The sequence below is a fragment of the Gobio gobio genome (assembly GCF_949357685.1).
Source record: "Gobio gobio genome assembly, chromosome: 24".
In the NCBI taxonomy this organism is placed as follows: domain Eukaryota; kingdom Metazoa; phylum Chordata; class Actinopteri; order Cypriniformes; family Gobionidae; genus Gobio; species Gobio gobio.
The window spans coordinates 25,387,374-25,398,424 of NC_137120.1; the positions used below are offsets into that span (position 1 = coordinate 25,387,374).

Consider the following 11,051-nt stretch of genomic DNA (forward strand, 5'->3'; position numbering starts at 1 on the left):
GATGTTAACGTTTAGGGAAAATTTTGGCCGATACGATAAACGATAATTCAATAATATTTGAAAGCCGATAAATAATATATAAAGGCCGATAAATCTAAATCCTACTTACAAAAACAAAAGTCTCACCATTAAAAGCCATGTCCATGCACCTTAACTGTATTTTCCTTCTTGGAAGTGATTCCAATCATATTTCAAGCAATTTAAAGGGGTGGTTAATTATGATTTCCCTTTTTAACTTTAGTGTAACTTTTTAAGTGTAGTGTAATTTTGCTGTTTGAGCATAAACAACATCTGCTAGGTTACGACAAGTTCAATGCAAAGGGAGATATTTTCTTCTACATAGATCGCTTTTTAAGGACTACAACAAACAGCTGGTATGGACCACAACAAGCTTCTTCCCGGGCTGGTGACATCACAAACCCTAAAATTTGGGAGTCTGCTCAAGCTGTCACATCTGTCTTTTCACATTTATTGCAATACAATACATAACACAAATGCAATAGCATGTCATAAAAGCAAGATGAAAACATAAGTTATAACCATAATTAAACTAAACTATACCTGTTCTATCTCCATGCAGTATATATTCTCTGGCTCTGTGCATTAACAGTTACTACATGAGCGATTTATAGATTATCATGATAAAATATGCTAATCAATGACCTGAAGATAGTTAACTCCACACCAGCTACATAAATTCATCAACAAACAATTCAGAAACATCCTGTTGCATTCTACATGTTGTCACTTCTTCTTGAGTCTCTCCATCATTGTCCGACTCCGGTTTTGAACATAAAAGGCTGAATAGTGACGGATATTTTCAGTGCGTGTCTGCATGAGGTAATCAGAGCTGCTAACACAAGCTCTTGAAGCTCCACCCTCTTCTAGAAAGGGGCCCGGGAGCAGCAGCTCATTTGCATTTAAAGGGAGACAAGCAAAAACGCATGTTTTTATTTTACATCTTGTAAAAAGGAGCATTATAAAACCCCCTTTTCAAACAATCATTGCGAACAGTGCACATCTGAAGTTCTCTCAGCTGAAGAAAATATTTTTTATCAGCTTTAATATATCGGACAAATTTTCTTATTGGGTCGATAACATTAAAAATGAATATATACCAATTTGGTTGCCGATATATCGTGCATCTCTATTAAAGTGTGGCAAGAGTGTGGCACACTGCAAAAACCTCCTCTTGTAACCCCTCATTGGAAAGAGTGCAGGCCGTAGCCCTGTTTAAGTTAAATGGATGATGGATATTTCTCTCAGGCCATTCTGTGTGAATCTCTTGGGATGACCAACAAAAGCCTTTATTAGATGAATGACCCTAGCTGGGAATGAAACTTCATTAATATATCTAACTCTAATGCACTTATGTTGTAAACTGCATACGTCTAAATCATGTTAAACACTAACTTAATTAGTCTCTGGGTTATGGTTTAGAAGATGAGCTCTTAAAAGATCCAAATTGAATTATGGATGGAGCGTATTGTCTTATGTCGACTTACAAACCGCAGGCCTATTACATATTATTTTCCTTTTCGGAGGGAAATTCAGTGTAAATCTTTATCGAATGCATATGGTGGTGTAATTGTAAGAGTGTCTTGGAAGTCATTGCTAATAATGATACAATTTTATGATGAAATTAATTAAACATTCCAAGACATATACCCAATAGCTAACATGGCTATTTTCCAAATTTCAAAGACAGTGCTCTGTCTTTGTGTCCTCCTGTCAAATCATTTCTAGTCTGGCCGCATAACAAAAAGTGCTTTTGAATCAGCGTTTGCATCCATAGGGCATTAAATCCTAGATAGATCACTGCTGTTAAAGAAAAGCCCTTGTGCCAAAGGCCAGCCTGCGGCGGTGACCCCACACTTGATCCCAAGAGAAAATTTCTGAGAAATCTTAAATAACACGATTCTGTCTTAGGGCATGGGACAGAGATTCAGGTTTACAGTATTATAGCACTATTTTGTAACAGGACACTGTTTATGTTGCCACAGGTAACCACAGGTGACGTAATGGATTTGAATAGTCAAACAAACTGGCATTTACCATCAGCTGACAAGTGTTAAACTCTTGTTGAATATTCACCAAATGTCCTGGAGACTTCCCATACAGATTCATTTAAGTACTTAATTTAGTTTAACGGTTTAAAGAGAAAGGTAACCCCAACATGAAATTTCTGTAAATTACATACTTTCTTCTATATTATAGAACATTTTTAAGAGTGTTTCAGCTTTTTTTCCCCCATACAATGAAAGTGAATGGGGTCCAAAACAACTCTGGACCACGGTCACATAAAAACACTAAGTTTCAACAGGAACTTTTATGCTGGTAAGTGTTGGTCTTCTAGATGGTCAAAGCCTGATCTGACAAAGAAAGGTTAAGCTGGTTGTTGGGTAAGCTAGTTAAGCTAATTACCCAACAATGCCCAACAATTTTCTCAGCAGACTTTTCCACTCTATACTTTCTTACCTCCCGTTAATACTGGCACAAGTTCTCTAACTGACCTGATTTTATTTATGCTTCGCCTTTTATGTGTTCCCTACACATTTCAAACAGCAAACAGTATGTAGGCCAGTTCATTGGGCCATTTTGAGTGGACAAGAAAAAGGACGTCATTCTCTTGCTATTCAAAGTCAAAGGCGTAGCCCTGGGCAACCTTGCATTTCGAAGAATAAACATTAAACACAAAACCACATCTTTGTCAACAGTTCATTTGCAATGGAGTGCGCAGCTTTGACGCAACAATATTCAGGTAAACGCCTGTACTCATTAACCTTAAAATATATTGAAACTAACCCAGCCTCAAAACCTCATGAATTAAATGGCATTTACAACATATTCCCATAATGGGAAACATTCTTCATTATTTTTCGTGTTGTTGAATGCTGAAAACAGTAGATGCATTGTTCAACTGAATTACCAATGAGATCGTCTGTTCTACAGCATACAATGTACATTCAGTGCCTGTATTGCATGGTTTTCATTAACTGTATAGGTTCATTGCTTTGACTATTGGAGCTTGTGCAAAGGTGGGCAGAAATCACCTTCGACAGGATGAATGAAAAGCAGTCAGCCACAAAGTCGAAGAAAAGCCACTATGCCAACACAAAGAGGTAATCCAACGAATGACGGGAGCATCAATTATTCAGTCTGATCACTACAAGAGCATCTGTCAATACATGCTCTGATCAGACACGGTTTCCTCTATAATGTGGTTTTAATTTAGGCTATCGTGCTTTGTTAGGAAGTTGCTGCTCGTGCTTCTGTAAGTCACAGGACAGAACCCGCAGATTCAGCAGGCTGTCAGCCAGCAGTGTGTGTGAGAATACAGGCACAGAATCAGCCATATGGCCCCTGCAGTGGATTGACACAAAGCACGATTAATATGAGGATTAGTCTTGAGTTCATACACTACAACTCCTACCCACACACTAACCCTCCAAAACCCTTTGGCCGCCAGGAGAATAAAGCTTGTTTAAAGGGATAGTTCACCCAAAAATGAAAATTACCCCATGATTTACTCACCCTCAAGCCATCCTAGGTGTATATGACTTTCTTCTTTCAGACAAATACAATCTGAGATATATTAAATGATGGATTTGGGTTGATATGGTGCTTCGCAATGGTTACTAGGGCATGGCTAGGAAGTAGTCAAGGTGATTCATGATTGGCTGTTTGCTGCCCCTAGTCAAACAAGCCCACCCTTATGTTTCTATGTCGCTTCTTTTTTTCGCTCCCTCTTTCAATGGAAGTCTATGGAACTTGTTACTAGGGTGTTCTAAATGGTTGCCTTCTGAAGAGAAGCAATGTGTTTGTGTAAGAAAAATATCCATATAAAAAACTAACGTAACTAGCTTCCGGCAGACAGCCTACGCAAGTCGACTTTACCCCTACCGCAATGTATGACGTAGGAGTAGCGTAAGCTTTGACGCATCTCGTGGTTCAAGCAAATAGGGCTGGGCAACAAACTCAAGCCCCTCTTCTCTTATATCGAAATCCTCCGACATTTCTCTTTACAAATTCTAGTTTTAGACTTCTAATTCGTGATCTGTGTTTTGCTCCATCCTCTATGCTTCTGCATTTGTCAATACATCATGCATTAGGTCAGGGGTTACTCTTTCGCCGTAAATCGATGCGTACGGCCGCCTGTCGGTAGCTAGTTATTTTAGTTTATAAAGTTTTAAATATGGATATTTTTCTCTCACAAATGCATGGCTTCAATTCAGAAGGCCTTTATTAACCCCCCGGAGCCTTTTATGATGGACTTTTATGATGGGCTCCAAAATCAAATCCTCTGCCATTATAAAGCTTGGAAGAGCCAGGACACTATCTATTATGTCTCTGATTGTATTCATCTGAAAGAATAAAGTCATATACCTAGGATGGCTTGAGGGTGAGTAAATCATCATGGGGTACTTTTCATTTTTGGGTGAACTAACCCTTTAATAAAAAAGCTGAAGCTTCAAAAATAGAGTCAACTCACTCAAGGATATAGATGGTTTAATTTAACCTCTAAAGAAAAGGTGAGCTGTGCTCTGTTCAGCAGTACAGACCCTATTTACTGTGGCTAGAAACATCTTAAAGGTCAAGGTTAAAACATTCCGAGTGCCTGATTACCGGTTGGTCCTTGGGAGCCGAGTTTTCCAAATAAGGACTTCTCTGCATAGCAGCAATGTTGTTGTGTGGAATGTGATCTTAGCAACAGTTGCCGTGGCAACCGGCCGCCGCAGTTCTGGTCATTGTTTCCCACTGAGGCCTCAGGTGGCTGAAAGGGCCCGACAACAATCAGAGATATTTATAACTCCTAATGCACAGCCTTTGAACTGAAGTGGGATACAGAATTAAATTACTACAAGCTAATCTTATTCCACAAGTGCTCCCAGCCCAAGTCATCCATTCACCTGTCAAATCAATTTAGAGTCTTGAAAATAGCTGCTCTGGGTACTTTTCTAATCGACACAAAATACATGACCACACAAGGACCCTTCAATGCCTTTCAACAGAGGGAAGCTATGCAACTTGAATCAACTTCCTCTAGGGGAACTATAAACAATGCCTTGATATTCTCAATGCAGTCGAAACGCACTGAGGACAATGCAGGTTACTTCTGTAAAATGTCTCACTGAGAGGAATATCCCACTTCTAGTTTTTTTTTTTTAAATCACAATTGTTGTTCCTTTGAGACTTAAGGCAGCTAGTAATTCACAGCAAAAACAATGAACTCAGCGTCTAAGGTATGGAAAGATTTATGGGGTGAACAAAGAACACAGTCACTGTTCAGATAATTCACAGTGCTGAAAGAATATGCTTTATAACAATGTGGTTCTCTCAAACACAGTGTATGACTTCAAATAGATGCTTAAGATTATCAAGGATCTAAAACTGACCATGACTCAAACCGAAATGATCATCTATGATGACAGATATTTCTTTGCAAGCTAAATATACCATGCTGTGGTACCCACCTCAAACACACAACAATGCCACTGTACATAAACATTAAAATTACTACCTTGAAACCTATGTCTCAGAATAGTGTATTTCCATTGAAACAATTCCAAAAAATCGAAACGCCTAAAGATGTTGTGCCTGCAGGTCATTCGTTTCATTATTTGCATTTGAAAATCCATAAAGTGATAACACAGATACACAGGGATTATAATTCACATTAACGCTATAAATCCGTGGATACTACGGTTCATCCAGATTGAAGGCGGACATCCGGTGACAAAGCCAGTGGAGATTAAGGACTTGCTTGAAAATGAACCCAGAGCAATGAGCTTTACCCAGTACTGTATCTTCAATAGAAATGTACTATAATGGAAAGATCAAAATGACTTAGAGCCCTTGAGATCGATGTGGACAGAGGTGACACAGTCATATGTTTTTACTCAGGACGACGGGTGTATGAATGTGTGACTCACTAACACACACCATTAGTGACTCACCCATATGAGTAGTGACAGCGAAGGGATAGCAGGTGCTTTAGCACACTAAAACCTAATTTCACTATACGTTTTACTAAACATATATAATCTCAAAACATGTATGTTAACATCAAATGACACTAAGATGATCAATCTTTGTGCCAAACCCATTGACTTACCTTATAAGGTCTGTGAGGTCAATTATATTGTGCCACACATCTTAAAATTGTAGATTTGCTGTCAAACAATCTTGATTATTAGGTAACATTATTTGTTTGTAATAATCCTATTTGCATATGAAAATTCCATGGACCCTTATTTAAACCAAAGAAATTCTAAATGACTTATAGTTGAAATAAAGATTACTACGTGGTATATTATTAATACAGTTGATCAGTGTTTTTATTGTTTCAGCACTGGATTTAATTAAAAGATGCGCAATATTCTGGATCAGTCTTTATTATCAGATAACAGGATATTAAATCTAAACAAGACAAACAGGTAATTCGGCCTCATATTTTTTTCATAATCCCTTTTATCACCATTATAACACTGCTACCATGGAATGTTTATCTGTTATCTGATACAATCAATGCAACTTGGTTGAACACATACACACACAAAATGACATTTACATATTGTTGAGTTTACCTATGACAAAGAAGTAATGTTTATGCATGGAGATGAAAATTAACGTTATACATCAGAGTAGCCTATTACAAAGCTTGATCTCGACTTACCGGCATCATATTGAAAACGACCTCCAGGTATTGTATATTCCTATAGATGAAAAAAGACCTTCTCCTGGTCTCCCAATAAGTATTCTTATTTTTGCTGTTTTATAAGCAGGTAAACTGGGCACGTATTATCCTCTTCTTTTACGTATCATTATTTTAATCTCCGCTGATGTTGTCCGACAACTTTGTAGTGTTGATTTATTATAGAAACCTGTTGCAGAATGAACCCGAGATGAACTCGGTAAATACAGTAAAGTTTCTTATGCGAATCGCTCAGATGTAGGGAACCGCAGACCGCTGATCACACCGAACCATTTGTGTACGCAGCGATTCACTACCGCTATACAATATAAGCCATATAAAAAATAACGGTATTCCGCTAACGTCTTTTATCATCTACTGTCCGCTAAGCCGATTGCAGGTCCTCGTTATATCCGTGCGAGCGAATTTTTTCGCTGGATCAACAAACGCAACCCAACCCAAGATGACGCTGCGCGAGATTCCGAATATCCCCGGCGCGTGCATGACAAACTCCGCCTCGCGCCACCCGCGCGCTTCCCGCCCACTTCATCATCATTATCCCCTTCTCCTCAGGAGCTGTTCAGCGGTCAACTAAGATACGGTTTGCTGATTTTATATGGTTTTGTTTTATTTAATGAGCCCCACACTATTTAGAAGCCTTTTCGAATAATAATGCAAAGGACCTTTTAGTAATATTGAATTAACAAACGCGACCCAGCAAGACCATTGCTGTGGGTACAATACATTTCATTAAGTTTCATGGCACAGTACGGTTATACATAAACTGTGACTAACAAATACTTATAAAATGCTATCAAAACGTGAAGAAATACTTAGATTGGATAGATTAGAAATGACGAAACAATAAAGTCACCAAACTAGCTGCACTACTTCTTGACAAACTAAGGTTAAGTGGATATGGAGAAGTACCTGAACTTTGTGTTGCTAAACATGCTCCCATGGTAATGTTTGACAATATTGAATTTATTTGGACATATTATGTATGAATATGGTAATAATTCAGTTATTTACATGTCAACGGTACCATACATTGCCACAATTTTTGTAAGATTGGTTTGATCAGGACAAACCAAGAATGAGTGAAATAAAGAAAGAAGCATTTATATCAGATATTTAACAAGAATATATTGTCTGTCCTGGGCTGTGTTTCCCAGGGGAGCCTTACGATAACCAGAGGCCCCTGGGCTACAACATTATGGTAGCCTGGCCTCCCTACCCCAAATGTTATTTTAGCTCCCTGCCAATTATTTATGTAGAAATTGATCTTGTCGATACACCGGTTAACATTTACAACACTGTGTAAATGCTGCATACAAATAGGTCAAATATAGGTGAATATGCAAATTCACTCTTTGCCAGTAGGTGGCGCTTACGGAACAGCAGAATTATAGCAGTTCCATAAACAAAACAGCGTTGCAACACTACATTATTACAAGCATTATACAGAGGTAATATGAAAAGAAAATTCCTTCAAAACTTTTCCGAAATGTGAGTTTACTGGTATGATAAACGCAATTAAACAAAGTATTCATTATCAGTAGTAAATCAAAACAATCACTTGGCATACATTTGAGCTATTTGGGGATATTTGGGCAGTGCTCATGTTTATTTAATTAAATCATAGCCTTTTGAAGTGTACAAAAACGTTGACGTTACAGAAAACTAGTTGTCCACTCCAGTTAAGGTCACACAGCAGGGCTTCGCCGAAAATGCGGTTGCGAGGCATAAACATTTACGAGTGTGTGAGTTTGTTTTTAGAATGCAATTATCACTGCTGGTAAACTCCCAAATAATTAGTTGAAAAATATAATTTTCATGCAGCCAGTAGGGCCCTCCCCAGTGGAAAGCCATTGGTGGCAATGGTTCTATGATCAACTTTCAACTGCTTTTAAGAAATGCAGCCCTGAAATACTCGGGTAAGGGCTGTTGAGGTACACCAGTGGGTAGTCCGTAATGTCAGGACTGGAGGAGATTACTCAAGTGTGATGGAAATACCTCTGGCAGATCTGTTATCTTAACTATAAGGGTAATGTCTTTTCAGCACTGCGCTTGAGATGATAGCCAGGTGGTGGTCTGCATTAAAACATGGTCTGAGAATGCAGTTAAATTGTGTTACAGTATGTGGTGCAAACCATTGCCATAAAGACAAGAAACCTCTTGAGCAAAAGCTGGTATAATCGTGCTTTAACTCCCTGAAATCATGGGAGAAAAACTACAGGGAGGAACTGCCTTAGGACAACAGCAATAATCAAATATAGGGACAGATCCAATTTTTCACTTTTTAAAGCACTTAGATTATGATGATACCTCATTTGTCCCGCTGAGGGAAATTTGTTGGGCATACATATGAAGCTGTGTAACAAGACAGCAGATTAAAGGGTTAGTTCACCCAAAAATGAAAATTCTGTCATTAATTACTCACCCTCATGTCGTTGGACACCCGTAAGACCTCTGTTCATATTCGGAACACAAATGAAGATATTTTAGTTGAAAGCTGATGGCTGAGAAAGGCTTCACACAGGCCTCCATTGGCATTCAGTACATTGACACTTCGAAGATCCATGAAAGGCACTTAAAACGTCGTTACAAAGTCTATCTCACCACAGTGGCTCTACAATAATCATACAATGCGACGACAATAGTTTTTGTGCGCAAAAAAAAATCAAAATAACACCTTTATCCAACTTGTTCTTGTCTTCCGTGTGCGCCTCCACGACGCATGCGCGAGAATATGACGTAGCGCCGGTGTTCGGGAATCGATGAAATACACACTTAAGCTCCATTTTGAGCACTACGCCGAGACCTAAAGCACGATCAATGTAGAATCCAACAGCTTAGACACGCGCGTCTTCCTCTGCTCGTAAACAAATCGCTTCTGGGTCATATGTCCGAACGCCGGATCTGCGTCATATTCTCGCGCATGCGTCGTGGAGGCATACACGGAAGTCGAGAACAAGTTGGATAAAGATGTTATTTTGATTTTTTTTTGCGCACAAAAACTATTGTCGTCGCATTGTATGATTATTGTAGAGCCACTGTGGTGAGATAGACTTTGCAACGACGTTTTAAGTGCCTTTCATGGATCTTGGAAGTGTCAATGTACTGAATGCCAATGGAGGCCTGTGTGAAGCCTTTCTCAGCCATCAGCTTTCAACTAAAATATCTTCATTTGTGTTCAGAATATGAACGGAGGTCTTACGGGTGTCCAACGACATGAGGGTGAGTAATTAATGACAGAATTTTCATTTTTGGGTGAACTAACCCTTTAATAACAATCACACTGTCATGTCATGTAGGGCTGCACGATTCTTGCTAAAATGTGAATCACGATTTTTCTCCATGGGAATTGAGACCACGATTCTCTTACACGATTCTCATTGTTTCTTATACTTGAAAAAAAATTAATCAATTTTAAATAAAAGTAATTAGTTACAATTAAATTAAAATGTAGAAAAAACAAATGTAGACAGACTAGATGTAAATATATGCTTATTACTGTTTATTTCTATTTTTATGATTATTTAATATCTTGCCTTGTGGAGAGAGGGTTTTTGTTGTCTTATTTCGTTGTTTCATTTTGTTTTTGCGTTTTTGTAAAAAATGAAAACTAAATAAAATATTTTTCAAAAAATGTTATAAGAAAACGCTTAACGTGGCTTAATGTACTAAGACAGTGTTACAGACATCCCAACCTAACTCAAACATTACATGTCAGTAACAAACTGTACAGCGTGCAAGATTGTCATTATGTTTATACTTTATACTTTCGTTTTTTGGGGCACTCTCCCTCTGCCATGGCGCTCCAGTTAGATACACTGAACTGGGCTGCATTTCCCGATAACGTTGTCTCTTAGCGCGCTACGAAGACTCTAAAGGTATAACTTAACTAAAGGTATACCATTTCTAGGTGTGTTCCTCGAACTATACCTTAGGAGGTTACTTAAGGTAAACCTTCTTAAGTGCGACGTTAGCAGGTGCTGTCCGTGGCGGCGGTGCTGAAGTGGCTTATATCGATAGCTCAAGAATCGATTATTTACTCTATGCAGGGGTTGTTTCACTGCTTTATGCGAATTTTTTATATTTAATTTTTTTATAAAAGAAGCACTTCAGAAATAGTTGAACTTGCAAACTAAATTTTATATAATTCTGACATGAGTACGCGAACCAGCAATTTCATGCTCAACCGCATCATGCGTCAACCCGCTACACTAACTGGCAGTATGCCTTCACTGGCATTTGAAAGAGTCATTTATATTATTACAATATATTTTCCATAGTGTGTTAATTTACTCCACAATCAGGGATGATTGCCCAGCAGCTGCATTACATTATTGTG

At 38.4% G+C, this 11,051-nt stretch overlaps 1 protein-coding gene across 2 annotated transcripts in view; it reads right to left on the reverse strand.

The window, feature by feature from the left end:
* The window catches only part of tp53bp2b (tumor protein p53 binding protein, 2b), a 42,559-nt gene extending 35,361 nt beyond the window's left edge, over positions 1-7,198 (reverse strand). The window contains exon 1 of one of the 2 annotated variants that reach the window (XM_079807154.1): positions 6,677-7,198. The gene's annotated coding sequence lies outside the window, so the exon portion shown is untranslated. The remainder of the gene's footprint in view (positions 1-6,676) is intronic. The other variant, XM_079807153.1, reaches the window with a different exon arrangement.
* Positions 7,199-11,051: the final 3,853 nt, after the last annotated feature.